Source organism: Talpa occidentalis, unplaced genomic scaffold (assembly GCF_014898055.3).
Source record: "Talpa occidentalis isolate TD23 unplaced genomic scaffold, MPIMG_talOcc4v2.1 talOcc4.15, whole genome shotgun sequence".
Lineage (NCBI taxonomy): Eukaryota > Metazoa > Chordata > Mammalia > Eulipotyphla > Talpidae > Talpa > Talpa occidentalis.
In genome coordinates this window covers 31,855,284-31,875,991 of record NW_023601543.1, presented here as the reverse complement: position 1 = coordinate 31,875,991, position 20,708 = coordinate 31,855,284, and the positions used below count along the sequence as shown (strand labels likewise).

The 20,708-nt window shown below is 43.9% G+C and overlaps 1 pseudogene; it reads left to right on the top strand.

Annotated features, from left to right (window-relative positions):
• The first annotated feature begins 9,362 nt into the window (after positions 1 to 9,362).
• Positions 9,363 to 9,843, top strand: LOC119245568 (serine/arginine-rich splicing factor 3-like; annotated as a pseudogene).
• Positions 9,844 to 20,708: the final 10,865 nt, after the last annotated feature.

Sequence of the window (20,708 nt, the reverse complement as noted above, 5' to 3'; positions counted from 1 at the left end):
AATAGCTTACTAATGAGGTTTCAAGGTCAGCACAACTCTATGGGACAGGGAACAAAGTAAAATTCTGCTGCATGGTAGTCATCTCAATAGAAATTGTGTGCCCATTAAATAGACAAAGGACACATTCCATATTTCCTGTTCATATGCGTTACAGGTCAAAATTATTAAAAATTAAATTGTGACTTATTGCCTGATGTCTTAGAATATAGTCGCTGTTTTCAAAAAGTTGTGACAGGGGAGATCTGCATTTTCTTATTTTGCTTTGTTTCATTCTTTTCCTGCTGATGCTGATTAGAACGTAGCTCCCTCCAGGGAAGTGCTTCAATTGGATCAAAGTGGAAAACCAAAATGATATGAAGGGCAGGCTCCGGGAGTATGTAAAAAAAAGCCTCTTTTCCCTAAAGATTTCTTTTGTACAACTCAGCTTTCAATAGCCATCCATCCAAAAAAGATCACACAACCTTGATATTAAAACACACACACACATACACACACACACACACACACACACACACACACACACACACACGGCCTCCCCAGTGGTGCAGCGGGTAGAGCACAGCGCTGTGAAGCTGTCTGCAGCCTCCGCAGCACCGGTTCGATTCCCCGTAGGCCAAGGAGAATCCCACATGGCGCAGCAGACCTCTCCTGTCTTGCCCACTGCTCCCCTCATCAGTGCTTTCAGTCTGTCTGCCTGTTCTGCTCCCTGCTGTCTCTGGTGAATCCTCTCACCACCCTGCAACTCTGGCCTGTACCCCAGCCCTTGTATAAATAAAAATAACTCTAAAAAAACAAAACCACACACACATCAAACACTAGAAATTTCAACAATTTTTTGCTGCCTATTAGAGAATGCTTTTGCTGAGTTTGGAAGGAAAGGAACACTTCTATGTAACAAATGTCATTTATTTAACTTGGTAGGTGTTTCAATGATCTTTACAATGGTTGAATTTCATAAGATTTATTGGAGTTGTAAGGCACATTTCCAGCTTTCTGTAGCCTTCACATCTCTGGGGAAATTAATAAAATTAGTGAAATTCTATGAATTGAGAGATGTTTGTAGAATGTGAATAATAAACTTCAGTAAGATGTTTGTTATAAGTTATCAAGATGCTACATGATAGCCTTAACAATTTTGAATTAAAGATTACAAACTTAGAATATATTAGCATTTTAACTATGTGGTAGCAAACTCTTTAGTGGTTAACAGAAGATTATAAGTATCTGAATGTTAATATGTTTGAACTATTGGATAATTAAGAGACAAGGTCAGAACTTGTGAATGAGACGGAGTGAAATTTATGTTTAGTGGTTCTATTTTTTTTATAAATTGGGAGGAAGCAGGGGAAGGATCATTATCCATCGTTAAGTCACTTCTTCAGTTTTCCTTAATGGTTAGTGATGAGGCTTGGTGAAAAGGTCTCAGTGAAGGAGAATGATAAATTTCAAGGCACTGAACTGTGCAAAATTTTAAAACAAATATGTTTCTGTCTATTGTGTTTTGTGAAATGTCTGTAGGATGTTTCTTGGGTCAGCAATTAAGTAAAGTGCTTTCCATCAGCAATACAATTTAGGGAATTGCTGCAAAATCACTAGGGAGCTCCAGGATAGTAAGAGACAAAGTGGTCAATGGTATTTCATGATCTGTTGATAATAATTTCTATTATATACAGTATATCTGCCAAATAATTTCAATATGCCAAATAATTTCTATCATATGCAGTACATTGTCTATGTTTTGAGAAGTATAAAAAGTATAATCTAAGGAGAACTGTTTGACGTGATTCTGACTGTCATGGTCAAGAAAATGAGTTTGTTTAGTTTGGATCAGCAATTTTCACATTCAGTCCCTAATTTCTATTCACCCTTTATTGGTGGTAGTTCATAAATGTCTGAATAAATAGGGGCAGGGTAGCAATAAAGAATAAAAATTAATTTAAGAATATTATATGTATGTGTGTGTGCATGTGTGTGGTGTATATCACAATGGACTTTTTTCTCTGAAATTGTGTTTCTTTTTTTTAAAGATTTTAAAAATTTATTTATGCATTAGAAGAAATGGGGTATAGGCCAGAGGTCCGGGATGGGGGATGAGTGGATTCACCAGAGACAGAGTGGGGAGCAGAACAGGCATGTCTACTGAAATACACTGCTGAGGAGGGCGGCGGGTGAGACAGGAGAGGTCTGCTGCACCATGTGCGTTAGTTCCCTGGCCGGGATCGAACTAAAGCTGTTATAGAGCAGCCCCGATATAAAACGGGTTCCTGGCTGTGGGTCCTCACCCGCGCGTTTTAAAGGGACTTACGAATACTCTACTACAGACACATGCAAAAGGATTAATAAAAGGTTTATTTACAAGAGAAAAAGAAATAAGGAAAATGTACAACTCAGGAGAAAAATAGGGAAATAAAGTCTTAATGCGTCCTACCCGATCTGACGACCTGGAAACCCAAAGTCCCTCTCAGAGCTGGCCGGACGCCACGAGCTGGCCGAGAGCCCAAAAATGGAGAGCCCCCAAAGCCCACGTGTCTGCCTTTTGTATCCACCTGGCTGCTTAACCCCACCCTCAGGTCCCAGCCACCTTCCCTTTGGTGGTGATGGGATTTGGAGTTCCCAGTGTCTTTGGCTTTGACTTGGGGTGGGGGTGGAGTCCACAAAATCTATATGGAATTTGCTTTGGGACATCCTTTTCCCCCTAACAAAGCCACAGTGGTGATAGCTTGATAGTGCTGAGATTTGAACCCCTGTGCCACCAGGGAAGCCCTGAAATTGTGTTTCCAACATTTGCTTAATAAGTGACTTGAGGATGTTTGATATCTTCAGCTATGCTCATACCAAACTGCTTGCTCATGCTCCTGGGGCTCTGAGTAAGAGGACAGCAGCTGACAGGACCTCACTTTCTTCCTCATAGATGGTGCCAAATGTCTCTGCAAAGAGAATGAACAAATTTGTCCCCGCCCAGCACGGTAAGGGGGTCTCATGGCCCCACAAGTTCAATTTAAATGGGATGTAGCGTAAATACAAACTCAATGATCAGTTTCTCTTTTCAAATTTAAGAATTATTTCAAGATATATTCCGAAGCATAAAGCACAAAGATCAGCAATTAGAAATGGACTTGTGAAATGTATCATTTATAGGGAAATATAATAGAGGAAATAAAAGGTAATCTAATATTCTAACATGATATCAGATTAACAAATACGAAAAATGTCATGTACCCATATTCACATAGATCTAGAAAAATAGGAGTTTTTATCTTGTAATGGACTTGAATGCATATTAGGAAAGAGGTTTCAACATTTATCCAGACAGTATTAAAAAATATTAAATGTTCGTGCTCTTTGTTTCTTGTTGTTTTTTTTTTTGTGGGACCCTCGCTGGTAGCCAGGGAACGAACCAGCGCTGCAGAGGCTGCAGGCAGCCTCACAGCCCAGCGCTCAGCCGCTGAGCCACCAGGGGAGGCCCTTCATGCTCTTTGTTAAAGCAGACCCACTTGTGGGAATTTACCTTCCTGATGCAGCCTGGGAAGGCCCCTCCCTCCTCATTCACCTGTCCACCATACTCAGGGCTGAGTTGACCGTGGTCCTAGCTGGGTCTGACCCTGCACCATACTTTCCTGGATACAAACAGGCTCAAGGCTGGACACCCAGAATGGACAGCACCATCTCAAATGTTTTACTCATGAAAGGATCTGTAGACCCCTCACTTGAGCCCTGTTTGGGTAAAATCTCACTTCCTCTACTTCTTTGTGTTCTCAGATGCCCCACCCTCCCCACTAGGTACAAGGAGTCCAATCCTTTCATTAAGTTGAAGTTTTCACAAAGGAAAAAAGAAACCTGGGCTGCAGACAGCCTTTGCTCCCAGCACCCCCCACACTCCCTGCAGCAGGGGAAGGGGCCCCAAGCCTGCTCCCTTCTCTGGGAGGGGGAGCCCAGGGGCAACAGACATTGACCCCCTGGGTAGTACACTTCCTGATACCTTTCTAAAACCTTCTACTTACCACTAAGGCACCCAGGTGGCCATGTCCCATCCCTGGCATGACAGTGGGTGAGGGGGCACCATCTTTGTCCTCTTGTCTGTGCTCAGGGACCTGTGCTTGGTGCCAGTGTGCATCCTGCAGACAGGGCAGCCACACCTCCTGCCAGGGACTTTGTGAGGATCAGATCCGGGTTTGTAGGGAAGCACATAGGGCTGGGGCTGGTGGACCAATCTGCTCCCAAAATAGCAGCTGCTGTGCTTCCTGGAGCAGGGACCCAGGCGGCTCCTTGTCCTGCCCCAGCCAGGGCTCTTAACCTGAAGGCAGGGCAGAATCAACTTGATCATCCTTTTCTAAACCCTCACCTGAAAATCCCTTCTTGATATAGATAGAGTTTCTGTATCAAAAAACCATTAAGGGCCTCACTGGTGGCACAGGGGTTAAAAATACCACTATCAAGCTATCACCAGCCACTGCAGCACAAGTTCGATCGCTGGCAAGGTAGCTGACCCACATGGCACAGCAGACCTCTCCTGTCTCACCCTGCTGCTCCCCTCAGCAGTGTATTTCAGCGGATCGGCCTGTTCCGCTCCCCACACTCTCTGTTGAATCCCCTCACCCCCAACATCTCTGGCTTATATTCCAGTTCTTGAATGCATAAATAAATACATCTTTTAAAAAAAAACATTAATATTATTAAGCTGTATTAACATATACCTCAAAAAGAAGGTATGCCCATTTGCCACCAACATTGTATGCGAGTGTCCATTTTCCCTTCATTTTGAAACCAGGCCCAACATGGGCCCAGTACATTCAGGGTTAATCTGTATACAGTGTGACTAAATCTCAGGCCACTATCAATCATCTTGCTGTACCTTAACCTACCTCTCTGTTTACAGACCTGGGAACTCAGCTGCAAAATCAGGACTAATATGTTTTGCAAGAACCCAGGGAACCGACAGGAATGACAAACACCAGTCCCTGCAGCCTCTGACCCTAGAGCCCTGGAGCCTGCAATTTTACAATCTCCATCTCTTTCGCAACTCGCTCCCCAGATAAGGGGAGTCGTTTTCATGCTTTCTGTACTTAAATTCCTGCATAAAAGGGGCTGTAGCCCCTTCCATTGGGGTAGTGGATTTAAGGATTGCCTCCCACCATCCTGACTGGTACCTTCTAGATACTGAACTCTTCCCCTGCTTCAAAAACTTGGCATTCAGTTTGATTTCTGCTGTGCACTGAGCACTAACCAGCCATAACGGGCAACAATTCCACTTACACCAGGTATTACCATCTTTCCTGTTAATCTGATTGCTCATTTTCCCCAGACTTGCCTCATTGGAAAAGTCTTTTTCTTAAGATGCTTTTTAAACTTGTAGATTCACAGACTAATCCCCCAGAGTTGCCAGGCTTAGCAAATCAATATACAGGATAGGATGCTTGGTGAATGGGAATTTCAGATAAACTAGTTGATATTGCATGTGACATACTTACACTAACAATTATCTATTATCTGGAATTAAAATTTAACTGGGTGTCATATATTTTATCCTGCAACCCTACACATGACAAGTTTTAGAGGAGAAACAGCCCCAGCTAATCACCCCGCAGCAGATGCCAGCAGCAATCGTCCCAGCCAAGGGGAGCTTTCAGATGACTGTGGCCTCAGGTGACAGACAACACATGGAGCAGGAAAACACCTAGCTGAGCCAGTCAGCCCCAGAATTCTAGATGATAATGAATGTCCTTGCTTGGGGGTGATGGGGGGATGGTTTTAAGCAAAAATGGCTATCCCAAACAGCATATTTTGTTGAACTATCCCTCTTTTTGCACAAAACTGAATTAATTCCACTCTCTAAAGTGCTCAGGGTTCCTGGTAACTCAGGAGAATAATATTGTTGCCTCTATCTTGCTTAAGTACAGGAATAGAAGAGCTAAGTTGGGATTTCTGGAATGAATTCTTTAGACAGTTAAACACACCATCAAGGATATGAATTTTCTAATTCAAGAGCCATTATACCTCCTATATTGATTTGACATTATCCTCCCTTTTCTTACATGGTCCAGACAACTGTACCAACACTCTTTACAATAAGCCCAAAAAGAAAATTATGAGAATATTATTGTGACCAACATGTTTCATTTGATCAACATGTTTCAGTTCTCACAATATTCAGCAGAGTAGGTGTATTTTAATGCCATCTTCAACTGGTTTGAGTAAGTGCAGTCCTCCAGTTTCCTGACTGAACTTTTCTTGAACCTCTTAGGGTCTTAAGACTCAAAGTACAAGTGCTAAAGATTGGGCAGGTCCATAGTTTCAAGCTTCTAATGAAAAGCATCATGTTTTTTATTCCCTGACAATGTTCTTTTGGTTTTTTTTTCCGCTTTTCTTTTCTTTTTCTTTGGCTGAAGCAGTAATTTATTTAGTTTTCTTTCTTTTTCCCCACCACCATCCTTTTACCTTACCGAAGAGCCTTCACTGCGTTTACCAATAATGTCTGCTCAGTTTTGCAAGTTTTTCACTTTGTCAAATTGTCCATTATGCAAATGGTAAATGTCCAGTATTTGTTTTTATCATTCTGACTTAACTACACATAAAAAGCCACGAGTGGTTCTGGGCACTGGGTTGTAAAGACTGTGATGGGGCCTCCCTGGTGGCGCGGGCAGTTGAGCACCGCAACTGTGAAGCTGTCCGCAGCCTCTGCAGAGCCGGTTTGATCCCGGCTGGCAGGAGAGAATCCCACATGGCGAAGCAGACCTCTCCTGTCTCGCCAGCTGCTCCCCTCAGCAGTGTATTTCTTCAGTCTGCCTGTTCTGTTCCCCACTCTGTCTCCAGTGAATCCTCTCACCCTCCCACACATCTGGTCTGTACCCCGGTTCTTGTATAAAAATAATTGAATCTTTAAAAAAAAATAAAGCACTGTGATGTTGGGGGTGTTGGGGTTAGAGCTCTCAGAACGGCTTGTACACAGACTGTAGTGGAGGGAGCGTTATAAGATGGTAATTGTGGGTATTAGAATTAGCAAGGTTGCATGAAATTGCCAAGATGGCACCTGCTAGTATTTAAAAAAATTATTTTTATTTATTTATGCATACAAGAACTGGGGGGTAGGCCAGAGGTGTGGGGCGGGTGAGTGATGGTGAGAGGATTCACCAGAGAGAGAGTGGGGAGCAGAACAGGCAGATGTACTGAAATACACTGCTGAGGGGAGCGGTGGGCAAGACAGGAGAGGTCTGCTGCACTAAGTGGGTCAGCTCCCTGGTGGGGGATCGAACTTGTGCTGCAGTGGCTGCTGATAGCTTCATAGTGCTGCGACTTAACCTCTTGCACCACCTGGGAGGCCCCATTACTAGTATTTTTACCTGGAAATCATCACAAAAACTTCCTACCTCTCAGGTAGACACCGTAGGGGTGGTGGGTAGGCTTTGTTCATTGATGACTTAGGCATTTTTAAGACCCGTGTTACTGCACTGGGTCCCTGGATGAGTGAGTCCATCTGGGGACCATTTATTTTATTTTATTTTATTTCATTTTTTAAAGATAAAGATTTATTTATGCATACCAGAACTGGGGTGTAGGCCAGAGGTGCAGGGGAGTGAGAGTATTCACCAGAGAGTGGGGAGCAGAACAGGCAGATCCACTGAAATACACTGCTGAGGGGAGGAGTCAGGAGAGGTCTGCTGTTAGCTCCCCAGCTGAGAGGGGATTGAACTTGTGCTGCAGTGGCTGGTGATAGCTTGATAGCGCTGTATCTTTAACCCCTGCACCACCAGGGAGGCCCTGTCTGGGGACCCTTTAAAGTCAGGTTCTCTGGCCCCTGCACTTCGTAGAGTCTCCTCAGTTGTTTTCCCTCCATCCCTCCATGCCAGGCCTCGAGGGATTCATCTATGCTGTGCAGATTGAAAGATCAGAGTGTCTGATACAGGACAGCAACCACCTCAGCTCCCAGGGAATATTTTTGCACTTTCAGAATCCCTCCCAACCATGAATCTCCATATGCCAACTGGGTATCTTCCTTTGGGAGAGCTTATTTCTCTTTCCCACCTGTCTTGGTGCTGTCCTTTCACCTTTTGTTGTGGGATCTCTGTCCAGTTTAAAGCTCTCCTTCCTTCTATACTATAGCATATGTAGTTGTACATTTGTTGTGTCCATGGGAGGAGGTGAGTTCAGGTTCCTCCCATATCACAATGTTGAACTGATCACCTCTTTTTTCATATTTCTTAATTGGTTTAGCTCTCAGACATGGAGTAGAGAGATATTTGTGTGGAGGGTACTTAAAAGTGCAAACATGTTGGAGTAAGACCATAGGAATAGGTGGAAGCTAGCAAGACAGACAAGAGAGAAGTGTGGGCCACTATTAAGACTCACCGGTGGGGGTGGAGCAGAGCATGTGCTCCCTAAGAGCAACTTACCACCAATAGTTTTGAATGAAAAAGGTCTGGCCTGTGCAATTTGTTTCTATTTCCAGCCTCACTAACCAGGTAAGTTATTCTTACGATAGAGAACTGAGAGTATTGAGAAGATAGAAGTGTTGGTCACAGATGCCCATCCACATGGAAGAAAATGCTAGTGGATGATTAGAGGTCCCGCAGGACATGTTCTGCTCCCCACTCTGTCTCTGGTGAATCCTTTCTCTCACCCCCCGCACCTCTGGCCTACACCCCAGTTCTTCTATGAAAAAAAAAAGCCACAACTCCACAGACAAGATAATATATAGTTCAATGGATTAAGTTTTTGTCTATTAATAACGATACTATTCTAGGTCTGCTTCCTTTAAATAATTCCCCAATTGCTTAAATGACTTTTTCTGTGTGTTCCCAGATCATTCAATCACATGATTATAGGCAATCTTTTCTTTTTTCTACCACAGATGACTACTTAGCATGTCCTGTGATTTTATATGTCCACTCTCCAAGGGCTAGCTCATCTCTGAAAACACTAGGATACCTCTCTGGGTCACTGTGTACTGATAATACACCCCTGCATCCCACCATTTTGTGGACATGGGATCAGCAAGAACATGTAAGAGTCAGGTGGGAAGATCCATTAGAAGGTGTATGGATTTGGGGGCCTCCCTGGTGGCACAAGGGGTTGAGTGCAGCGCTATCAAGCTATCTTCAGCCACTGCAGCATGAGTTTGATCCCTGGCCAGGGAACTACCCACATGGCGCAGCAGACCTCTCCTCTCTCACCCGCTGCTCCCCTCAGCAGTGTATTTCAGTCAATCTGTCTGTTCTGTTCCTCACTCTGTCTCTGGTGAATCCTCTCACCCCCCACACCTCTGGCCTGTACCCCAGTTCTTGTGTGCATAAATAAGCAAATCTATTCTTTTTAAAAAAGAAGGTGTATGGATCTGAGCTTCTACATTTCTAACCCAAGATCTTGAAATGCATTGTGATTCTTGTCCCTTGAATCGAAAGGCTTATGTAGGTAATTTTGGAAACAGTGATAACAAGATTGAATTGGAATGAGCTTTTGGGTATCATGGACCACTCCTAAGTGTGGGAGCTACTAGAAGCCTTCCTGAGTTTGCATTTGCTGAACCTGAAGAGCCCCAAGATGCAACCAATGCTGTCAGAGAGCAAGGTGGGAGGACTAAGTGGCTGCTGTGTGAACATGGAACTGTCAAATGGTGAAAGAGAAGTAGAAATCATGGTCCACCTTCTTCATGGCGTACATGTCCCTTGAGATGATTATTGGAAGAGCACGTCCCTTCCTGGAGGTAGAAAAGAGAAATCACTGTCTCAGGAGAGAAATCACAAACCACCCCAATGCTTCTCTAGGTCTCATAGCTGATCTTGGCCAAATAAAAGGAAACAGAAGGTCAGTACACAAGAGGAGTGGAGTACGGGAAGTAACTTCATTTGACAGGAATAAGCACAGAAAATTCAAATTTTGTTTGAGACTTTAAAAGCTTGGTACATTTTTGGGTTTTCTAGCTGTTTGCATTTGTTTGTCTCTTGAGACAGTGCCACATAAAGGATGCATTTACGGTTTGAAATGGATCATATGACACATGTAATATAAAACATTGTTACTTCACAATTTTTTCCTTAGGCAAAATTGAAATTGCTTTGAACTTTCTTTTTTTTTTTTTTTAAAGATTGATTTATTTATTTATACAAGCACTGGGTACAGTCAGAAGCGCGGGAGGGTGAGAGAATTCACCAGAGCCAGAGCGGGGAGCAGAGCAGGCAGAAGGACCGAGGTACACTGCTGAGGGGAGCAGCGGGCGGCAGGAGAGGTCTGCGCGCCATGTGGGACCCTCCTCCAGTGGCCGGGGAGCAGCCGGGGATGGAACCGGCGCTGCAGAGGCTGCGGGCAGCTTCGCAACCCAGCGCTCAACCGCTGCGCCACCAGGGATGCCCTGCTTTGAACTTTCTTTAGTCTTGCATGGACCAATAGTAAACTTCTAAATCTGCCCAGTTAAAGTGTGATGTTTAATATTGCAGAAATAGAACTGGCAAAAATTGAACAAAGATCTTCCTTTTTCCATAGCTAGGATGTCCCAGGCTGCCATAGTTAAACAAGCAATGTTGAAAAGCTGCTGTGAACACAAGCCAGTATGTAAAAATAAAAGCTGCACCATTGAAAACCTAGATTAGAGGGTTTTTTTTTGGGGTTGTTGTTTTTTGGTTTTTTTGTTTTAAAGATTTATTTTTAATTATTTATTTATACAAGCACTGGGTACAGTCAGAAGCGTGGGAGGGTGAGAGAATTCACCAGAGCCAGAGAGGGGAGCAGTGCAGGCAGAAGGACCTAAGTACACTGCTGAGGGGAGCAGCGGGCGGCAGGAGAGGTCTGCGCGCCATGTGGGACCCTCCTCCAGTGGCCGGGGAGCAGCGGGGAATCGAACCGGCGCAGCAGAGTCTGCGGGCAGCTTCGCAACCCGGCGCTCAACCGCTGCGCCTCCGGGGAGGCCCTGTTTTTTGTTTTTAATCCAACTACTTTCGCACTGGATAGGGAATGCCCATTTGATGTAGAATCTACGAAATTTCAATACTTAAGTTTTAATAACATTTTTCTTGTGGAAATGAGAGACTATTCAAAATGCAAATCTCCTGCCAGTTTAAGGGTACACTGTAGAGCTGAACTTTTAAGCTACTGTGCAAGATTTTTTTTAATGCCGTCAGTTGTAATGTTTTGTGAGTGTCCTTGGGATTAAAATTTGGGTTAGAAATTGTTTAACTTGAGGGCCTCCCCTGGTGGCGCAGCGGTTGAGCGCTGGCCTGCAAAGCTGCCCACAGCCTCTGCAGTGCTGGTTCGTTCCCCGGCCACCGGCGAGGGTCCCACAAAAAAAAAAAAAAAAGAAATTGTTTAACTTGAAAGCCTGCTTTTCCTTACAAAACTGAAGTATGCGAGCTGGATACCAAGTACAGGTATAATGTTCCTATAGAAGCCATACTTACACTTTCTTGTTAAGTGCTTTTGAAGTAATAAAATATTCACATAATTGTGTAACTGTTCAAAAATATTAAAAAATAAAATTCCTAATGGCAGGGACATGCTTTGTTCCACCAAACTTGACAGAGTTCCACCAATTCCCCGGGTTCCAGTCTAGTGCATCTAATTAGTATGCCTTCTCACGGGATGGCCTGAGAACTGAAGGCGTTTTGCTCTCAAGCAAAAGGCCTGCAGGTAAATGCTAGAGCAGAGGCATTTCCTGCGTGAAGGACATGCCTCTGCGTTGCGGTTGTCGTTGCGGTTGTCATAGAAATCTGACGACCCTGAAGACTGATGACCCTGAAGGCTTTTCTAGAGAGATAGACTTGACCTTGCCAGAAGAGCAGGTTCCACCTCAGGTATTTGGAACTAAGTTGAGGGTGCAGGTTCCCACTGGAGGTGATGAACCACATTGCCTGCAGGGGAAACAAAGGGATCCAGATCCAAGTCACCTCTTTTTCCAGCCGCTGTGTCCCAGCTCTATCATAGGTTAGCATTTGGGGTCCTGCCCAACTCCAGTGAGTGAAGTGTCCTGATACAGGGGTGTCCAGGGGCTACTTCCCTTCTATTTCTTTTTTTTTTTTATAGAGGCATGCTTTTATTTATTTATTTATTTGTTTGTTTGTTAGTTAGTTTTTTGTTTATACATGCACTGGGTACAGTCAGAAGCGCGGAGGGGTGAGAGAATTCACCAGAGCCAGAGCGGGGAGCAGAGCAGGCAGAAGGACCGAAGTACACTGCTGAGGGGAGCAGCGGGCGGCAGGAGAGGTCTGCGCGCCATGTGGGACCCTCCTCCAGTGGCCGGGGAGCAGCCGGGGATCGAACCAGCGCCGCTGAGGCCGCGGGCAGCTTCGCAACCCAGCACTCAACCGCTGCGCCACCGGGGAGGCCCTCTATTTCTTTTAAAGATTTATTTTTATTTAATCAAGAATGGGGGTACAGGCCAAAGGAGCAGGAGGGTGAGAGGATTCACCAGAAACAGAGTGGGGAGCAGAACAGGCAGATTGACTGAAATACACTGCTGAGGGGAGCAGAGGGCAAGACATGAGAGGTCTGCTGCACCATGTGGGTATCTCCCTGGCCGTCGGGAATCGAACCCTTGCTGCAGAGGCCACGGACAGCTTCACAGTGCTGCACTCAACCCGCTGCACCACCAGGGAGGCCTAATCCCCTTCTAAAGGAATGGTGGAAGAGGTAGAGGGCTAACCACCCTCTCTGAGCTCCAGCTTCCCCCTCCATCACATGGGGATGAGAATGTTTAAAGCATCGCTGTGCTTAAAGGGTTGTCATGAGCATTCACTGATAGCACATGAGTAAGCCTCTTACTCTGTGTTTACTGCCAAATCATGAATGTCTGTATGAATTCAGGCTACTCCACTTCTTATTCCTTTTCTGCTTTATTAGGGAGTAGAGGAGCAAAGGCTAAGAAAAGGACCTGGTAAGAAACCCACTGGAACATGTGATTGTTAGGATCAAGACACCATTGCATCAGTGTCATTGTCACTAACCTAGTGTCTAGCATTGTGCTGGGCACATAGTTACTCCAGGAAATCCCGAGGTTGCTGGCTCTGTCCCCTGCCATGGTTGAACTCATGTCATGGGATTAGGGATCTGTGTCCTGGGGACACAGATGCTGAAAATTCTGCTCCACATTCAAGGGCAGCAGTCCCCAGGAGACCCCAGCACCTCACATCCCTGGTGGGATCTGAAATCTCAAGTGAGTTCACAGAACTGAACAAAAGCCTGATGTGAAATAGTCTCTGTGAGGTTCACAAACTGACCTAAAAGTAGAAGCTATTCTGATCTCATAGGAGAAGAAGTTTAGCAGGTGGAATTTCATTGTATCAGCAGTTACATACTTTGTAGTAACCCTGAAGCCTGTCTCAGAGATGCCATCTTCTGTCTGCAAGCAATGAATCGTCCAGCCTGAAAAGGGACTATTATCTTTAACATGCATTTGGAATAAATATACCTAAATTATTCTCGCTGTGGTAAATATTATTCAATGAGTCTCATGTTTCTCTCAGATGGTGGTGTCAAAATAGGCATTTGATTAAAATGTCTTCCTGGCAATGTGAGATTGTAATATGGGTTTTTCCCCAGTAGCCACATTTTTAACCATTTCATAATAGAAGATTTTATGAATCAGGAAGTTGTCCAAATGTTTGTTTAAAATGTCAGTTATAAAATTTCATATTTGCAAAAATTGTTTGTGTTTTATTATTTATAGAGAGAGACCCAAGCATAGCTCCTTCAATAACAAAATACTTAGCTTAGTTTATATTCCCAATTCAGAACAGTTTCAATTCTCAGTTACACCTATCCTGCCTCCCCTTCCCTGCTGTGTACCCAGGCAACCACTGATTGACTGTCATTATAGCTTAGTTTTTCAAGTCCTAGAATTTTTTTTTTTTTTTTTGTGGGACCCTCGCCGGCTGCCGGGGAACGAACCGGAGCTGCAGAGGCTGAGGGCAGCCTCGCAGCCCAGCACTCTACCGCTGCGCCACCAGGGGAGGCGCTACAAAACGGACAACTCTAAAATAAATAGGTTGAATGCAAGAAGCTAGACCAAAAAGAAACAGAAATATTTATTATTCCATTCAAATAAAATTCTGGGACTTTGGGCCACACAAATGTATTTTCACAGAAGTGCAAGACCTGTTCACTGAACACTATAAAATGTTGCTCAGAAGAATTAAAGACGACCTAAATAAGTGGAGATACAATTGTCATCATTGCTCAGAAGATTCATTATTGTTAAGATATCACTTCTCCCCAAATTGATCTATTAATTCATTGCAATCCCAAGAAGAATCTTACAAGTCTTTTTTGTTTTAGTTGACAGGCCAATACTGACATTCTTGTTCAAATGCACATAATTTCAAAGAATAAAGTTGGAGGATGAGCACCCTCAGATTTGTAGGCTCATTATAAACGTATAGAAATCAAGACTGTGGTAGCAACAAGGCAGACAAGCAGCTCAAAGGAAAAAGAATAGAGTACAGAAGTAGACACACGCATGTATGGGCAAAAGACTTTTAAAAAAGGTCAAAAGAAGGCCTCCCTGGTGGCGCAGCGGTTGAGTGCTGGGTTGCGAAGTTGCCCGCGGCCTCTGCGGCGCCGGTTCGATCCCCTGCTGCTCCCCGGGTGTCATTATCTTGGTGTCATTTTTTGGATTCTACTATAAATGACATTATTTTGTAGATGAAATTCCCAATAATTGTATTTTCACGGAACTCTCAGCAGTCAAATGTTTAATAACAGCCATTAGTAATTTTTCGGTTGAAAACACACACTTGTTTAGGATAGAAAAGCTACTTGATGTATAAAATGTACTTGACTGAGTTTCTAATATCAGCTTTTAGTTGTTGGCAAGGTACTGAAACTAGGGAGAAAAATGTCACAAAGACAATTTTACAATTCATCTCAACAAAAATCATTCACTAAGAGAATATAGTTACGGTCGCTTTCAACTTCATATGTGCAGTTAGAACTGAACCAGTTGAATTGTGGGGCTTTTTTTTGTCCCCCAGCAAATCTACTCCAGTGAATTCCTGGGTTCTGGGATGGTGAGACAGATCAGAGATAGCATGTACAGTAAGTCCTCACTTAATGTCATCCATAGGTTCTTGTAATAGGTTCTTGCAACTTCAACGTAAATGACATTCAGTTAACAATGATGTTCAGTGCTGGCAAGGATTTTTTTCCTCATCAACATTATAATGAAATGACATTGAAGGAAACAATATTCAAGGACTTGCTGTACATTTATGAGTATGTATGCATGCAAATGTTTATTTTTGATGCTGTCTGGAATCTTTGTGAGGATTACGTGAGATTAATTTTTGTGGTTGTTTCAGTCCTATTCTCTTCCTTGCACATAATTGGAACCAAATCGGTGGTGGTTGTTTGTGTTTTCCAGCTTGGCTTGGCCAGCACGGTTACCATGGAGACTTGGAGACTGCTGTGGATTCGGTGCAGATTGAGCATCATTTTATAATTTGAACCCGAATTACTTATTTCGAAGATAGTCATCAAGTGTTGCTTTTCCATTTCCCTCATTCCTTCCATTTTTATTAATGAAAATATGACTGGACATAGAGTTTCTCTTCTCCCTATTTATTCATTTTTTATTTAAATCTGTGTGATTCGTCGATTCCTAGTTTGCTGAAAGCAGTACCATCTGGCACTATAATTATTACTTATAATTTTATTCGTTTTGATGCTCAAATTGTATTGGAATTGGCCAATGGAAGCCCCTTCCAGTTAGATTCTATGTCCTTTTGATTCCTCCTTAGAATTCTTTGAATATGTACTTTGCTCTCTGAGCTATCTTTTAATCTATAGAAAAGAAATTCTGATGCCCCTCAGAGCCACTGGACAATTGAAGAGAAACATTCTGAAAACCACAAGCTACACTGTGTGGCCCCAGCAGGCCCTCAGCAGTGCTCCATCCCCCATTCCAGCTGTGCCTCCTTCGTAGTGCCAGTGCGAGGCCTGTGACAGCAACAGGACCGCCAGAGAAGCCTGCTGTGTGTGGGCGGGGCTGAGGGCTGAGGGCCTGAGCTGGGCCGGGACACCGTGTCATCCCACAGCCTGCAGGGAGCTGAGGGGACACAGCGAGAACTTCTGTGCCCGTCACCCTGTGTTTCACCTTGGGCCAAGAACATTTTCTTACCAAGAGATAAAGAGCCCACACAGTTTGTGCCAGGTTTGTCATCTTCTGGGGGAATATCTCTCTCTGTTACAGATTTAATGAGTATTCCTTTGTTTTGCTTATGTGTTTATGCCAATGGCCCTCAGGCATGCTCCCACCTTTCTGTACCCAATATGGAAGGGTCAGGGTCCTGCAGGAGAGGGGTACATTCAGACCAGCTGCCTTGTGTCAGCTTCCAGGAATGTCTTGCTGGCCGTGGGGGTCTAATACTCACCACTGAAGCTAGCTCTCTGACTTGGCTCTGTCTCTTCTCTATGTGAATAAATCATTGTTCCATCCAGTATTCATCTTCACTATGTTTTCCTTAATATTGTGTTTCTTTTCTCTGACACTAAGATAGAGTAGACAGAAGTACTTGAACTTCCAGTCCCAATAACAAGCAACAGATATGCTTTCTTTTTTTTTTTGTTGGACCCTCGCTGGTGGCCGGGGATCGAACTGGCACTGCAGAGGCTGCGGGCAGCCTCGCAACCCAGCGCTCAACTGCTGCGTCACCAGGGGAGGCCCCAGACATGCTTTCTTAACAAGTGTTGAGCAAGATCCCATCCTGAGTTCTTCAAGCCCTGAGACTTCACATATCCCCATGTGAAATGAATAAAAACCTGTATGAGCTGGTGTATGAATAATTGTTGTGAAGAAGGTTGAGACATGGAAACACAGAAATGAACAAAAACACCAATCTAGAATTCCATAACCTTTGAATAGTCTTTAGAAGTGAAAGAGAAGATTTTCTCAGACAAAATAAAATAGGGAGCAGTGGAATTTGTTGTCAGGAGTTCTGTTTTGCAAACAATGTTAGAAAGAGAAATGCTGGGTGGTGTCACTTCCATGTGGAATCTAGAGAAACCAAACAAAAGATCAAAGACAAACTGTGAGCATGGTAGATGGAGACATTCAGGAGGGGAGGGAGAGGGGGAGAGTAGAGAACAATGGGGAAGAGAGTGTGGTGGAAGACTGTGGGCACTTTAGTGGTGGGAAAACTATGGTGACTACACCTGAGCAAAGAAATCTTATATTGTGAAAAATAAACAAATCCAAGTATATGCCACATAGTCTGGCTAAGTTTTTTCATTTACCCCTTCAGGATTATAGTGAGGAAGGACTGTGGGTTCTACTTCAGATGACCACACTCAGGCTGACAGAACCTATGTCACCTTTCCATAAGTAGAATTGGAATGGGATTCCATGCCCGGCCCTCACAAGGAGGCAGAGTAAGAGTAACCTTCTAGAAGATGCGCTTCATGGGGCCTCCCTGGTGGTGCAAGGGGTTGGGCACTGCATTATGAGGCGGTCAGCGGCCTCTGCAGCACGAGTTCGATCTCTGATCCCCGGCTGCCAGGGAGCAGCCCACACGGCGCAGCGGACCTCTCCTGTCTCGCCTGCTGCTCCTCTCAGCAGTGTGTTTCACTCAATTTACATGTTCTGTTCCCCACTCTGTCTCTGGTGAATCCTCTCACCCCCGGATCTCTGGCCTGTACCCCAGCTCTTAGAAGATGGGCTTCCAGGGCTGGAGAAATGGTCCCTTAGCACTTCCCTGGTATTGTGGGCCCACTAGAGCTCATTCAAAAGTCCCTCTTGATGATGATGATAGTGTACATATGCTAATTAACTTGGAAAAGCATTCATTGTATTCAATGTCATGGGAAAATGAAGTAGATTAAAAATAGAACTGACAGTTGTGTCTCTATGTGTAGCTCAATTACCTGCCTCACTAGTACAGTTTTATCTTCAGTTCAGATTGTGGCTGGATTCCAAGTTCAGTTTTCAACATCCCAGAAAATTATAGACACAAATGGTTTGCTTCCAGTTGGGGAAAAATTCCATTAAACTCTGTTTGAGACCAGTAAGCCAATATTCTGATCTTTATTGCTCTGTTTTCCTTGCTGAGCTCCCTGATCTGAGACTCTCAGAGCTGACATCCTGGAACTGGCCACCCAGCTGCATCCATCTCCATTTTTCTTTTATGAAAGGAGTACATTTTGCAAAGGATAATAAACATCTTGGAATAGTTTTTATTTTTACTTGATTCCTGTTCTGTTTGGAAAATTCATGTATATATTGAACATCCTGTTCTTGGAGTTATTTCCACCCTCATCAGTGTCCATACTGGAACTGGGGTCCCTCCGAGACAGCAAGGTATTCACACTCCATTACACACACACACACACACACAGGCTTCCAGACTTATCCCATCCTGTGTCTGTAATCCCCTGCCTATCACCCTTGACACAACTGCCCAGACCCATATATAGATGCGTGAGTATGTTTTTACAGTTTTTTTTAATCTCTATTTGTTTTTCCAGATAGTCATTTTGTACATTAGTTAATAAGCTGAGTTTCAGGAAGGATATTGTATTTTGTTGTTTCAATATGTCTCTTTATTGAGATCACATTGCACGATAATATATGTTTTAGGTATTCATTGTTGAGAATTGAGATGTTTATATACTATATTAAGTTCACCACCAAAAGTCCAAATCCATCCTTCACCATGTCATGAAACCTCTTTGAAGAGAGTTTCGATGGTTGTGATGCATGGGTGTCACCTACTGACAGAAATCTGAACTTCAGTTTGAAATTAGAGCTGGAAGACTGGAAAGAGGAGCTGTGGAACAAAGCCAGCAGACAGATCTTTCTGGAAATGTAGGTGAAAGGGGACATACCCAGTTTAGTATTCAGACAGAAAGTGCAGCCTCTTTCTTTGCTGAGCAGGAAGGTCTGTATGAGTGGAAAAGAAGAGATTATTTTTATTTTAGGCTTTGAGAACTCAAGATATGGCTTTGAGAACTCAGAATACAGAAGGATGTACCTATGTAAGCAAATCTATCCATGTCATGATCATTGTAACCTGCTTTTATACTAATTATGACCGTATTCTAATATATTTCTATGATAACATTTTAAATCACTTTACAGAAAAAATTATCTTATTTTCTTTAAATGACTGGAGGTTTCATGGTTATGAATGAACCAAAACTTTTCTCTCTCCAGGGCTAGTCATGAAAACATGGCTCCTTTACCACATCTCTACTATAAACAACAGTATACTTAACATTCTTTTTCATATTCCTGCAGGTATGCCAGTAAGCATTTCCTTATGATATATCCCTGAGTGTTCTTTCAAAATGATGAAAACTAGGTCCTCCCTGGTGGCACAAGGGGTTAAGTCGCAGCACTCTGAAGCTATTGGCAGCCACTGCAGCAGAGTTTGATCCCCAGCCAGGGAGCTGACCCACATGGTGCAGCAGACCTCTCCTGCCTCTCCTGCTGCTCCCTTCAGCAGTGTATTTCAGTGGATCTGCCTGTTTTGTTCCCCACTTTGTCTCTGGTGAATCCTCTCACCCCTATCCCTGTACTTCTGGCCTACACCCAGCTCTTGTATGCATCAATAAAAGTAAATCTTAAAAAAACAATGAAAACTATACTTCATGTGAACACAACTTTGAAAAACTGTTATTTCTATTTCTGACAATGAATGCTATGTGGAAGTGCCTGCTTTTTTTTTTTAAGATTTATTTGTTTGTTTGTTTGTTTATTTGTTTATTTACACAAGCACTGGGTACAGTCAGAAGCACAGGAGGGTGAGAGAATTCACCAGAGCCAGAGCGGGGAGCAGAGCAGGCAGAAGGACCGAAGTACACTGCTGAGGGGAGCAGCGGGCGGCAGGAGAGGTCTGCACGCCATGTGGGACCCTCCTCCGGTGGCCGGGGAGCAGCCGGGGATCGAACCGGCGCTGCAGAGGCTGCGGGCAGCTTTGCAAGCCAGCGCTCAACCGCTGCGCCACCAGGGAGGCCCGGAAGTGCCTGTTTCTACACGCATTAGGGATAATATGAATCATTGCTAATCTGATCATCACCCGGCAAAAAAAATAATCTCTCTTGTATTCATTATAACTTGTTTTTGTTGCCAGCACAGAATTCCATCATGTGGATGTGACATAATCCATTCTCACAGCATGTTATGAGAGTGTTTCTGATAATCCCTGTTATTGGCACAGTGGATGGTATCTTTTCAGTGTGCGCACACTGTTGAAGGGCATAGTTCAGGGCATATTTCACCTGGTTATTTTATTTATGCATCCAATAACTGGGGTGTAGGCCAGAGGTGTGGATGGGGGAGTGAGAGGATTTACCAGAGACAGAGTGGGGAACAGAACAGGCAGATTGACTGAAATACACTGCTGACTGGAGCAGCGGGCTAGTCAGGAGAGGTCTGCTGCGCCATGTGGGTAGCTCCCTGGCTGGGGATAGAACTCTTGTTGCTGTGGCTGCTGATAGCTTCATTGTGCTGAGACTTAATCCCTTGCACCACCAGAGAGGCCCTCCATTTCCTTCTGTCCCTTCATAGCGTTGCTTCTCATTTTGTCTCCCTAAATTCAGTTTCTAATTGAAACTTGGGGATTATGAATACGACAATCTATACAACCAAGTATTTATGAATATTCTTAACCACATCCTGCAAACAAACTACCAAAATGGAAACTAGTCATGCAAAAGGTATGGACCTATAAGAGCTTGGATGAGTCCTCTTCAAGCTCAGCAATGTCCTGGGAGAATCCTTGTACTGTGACTGC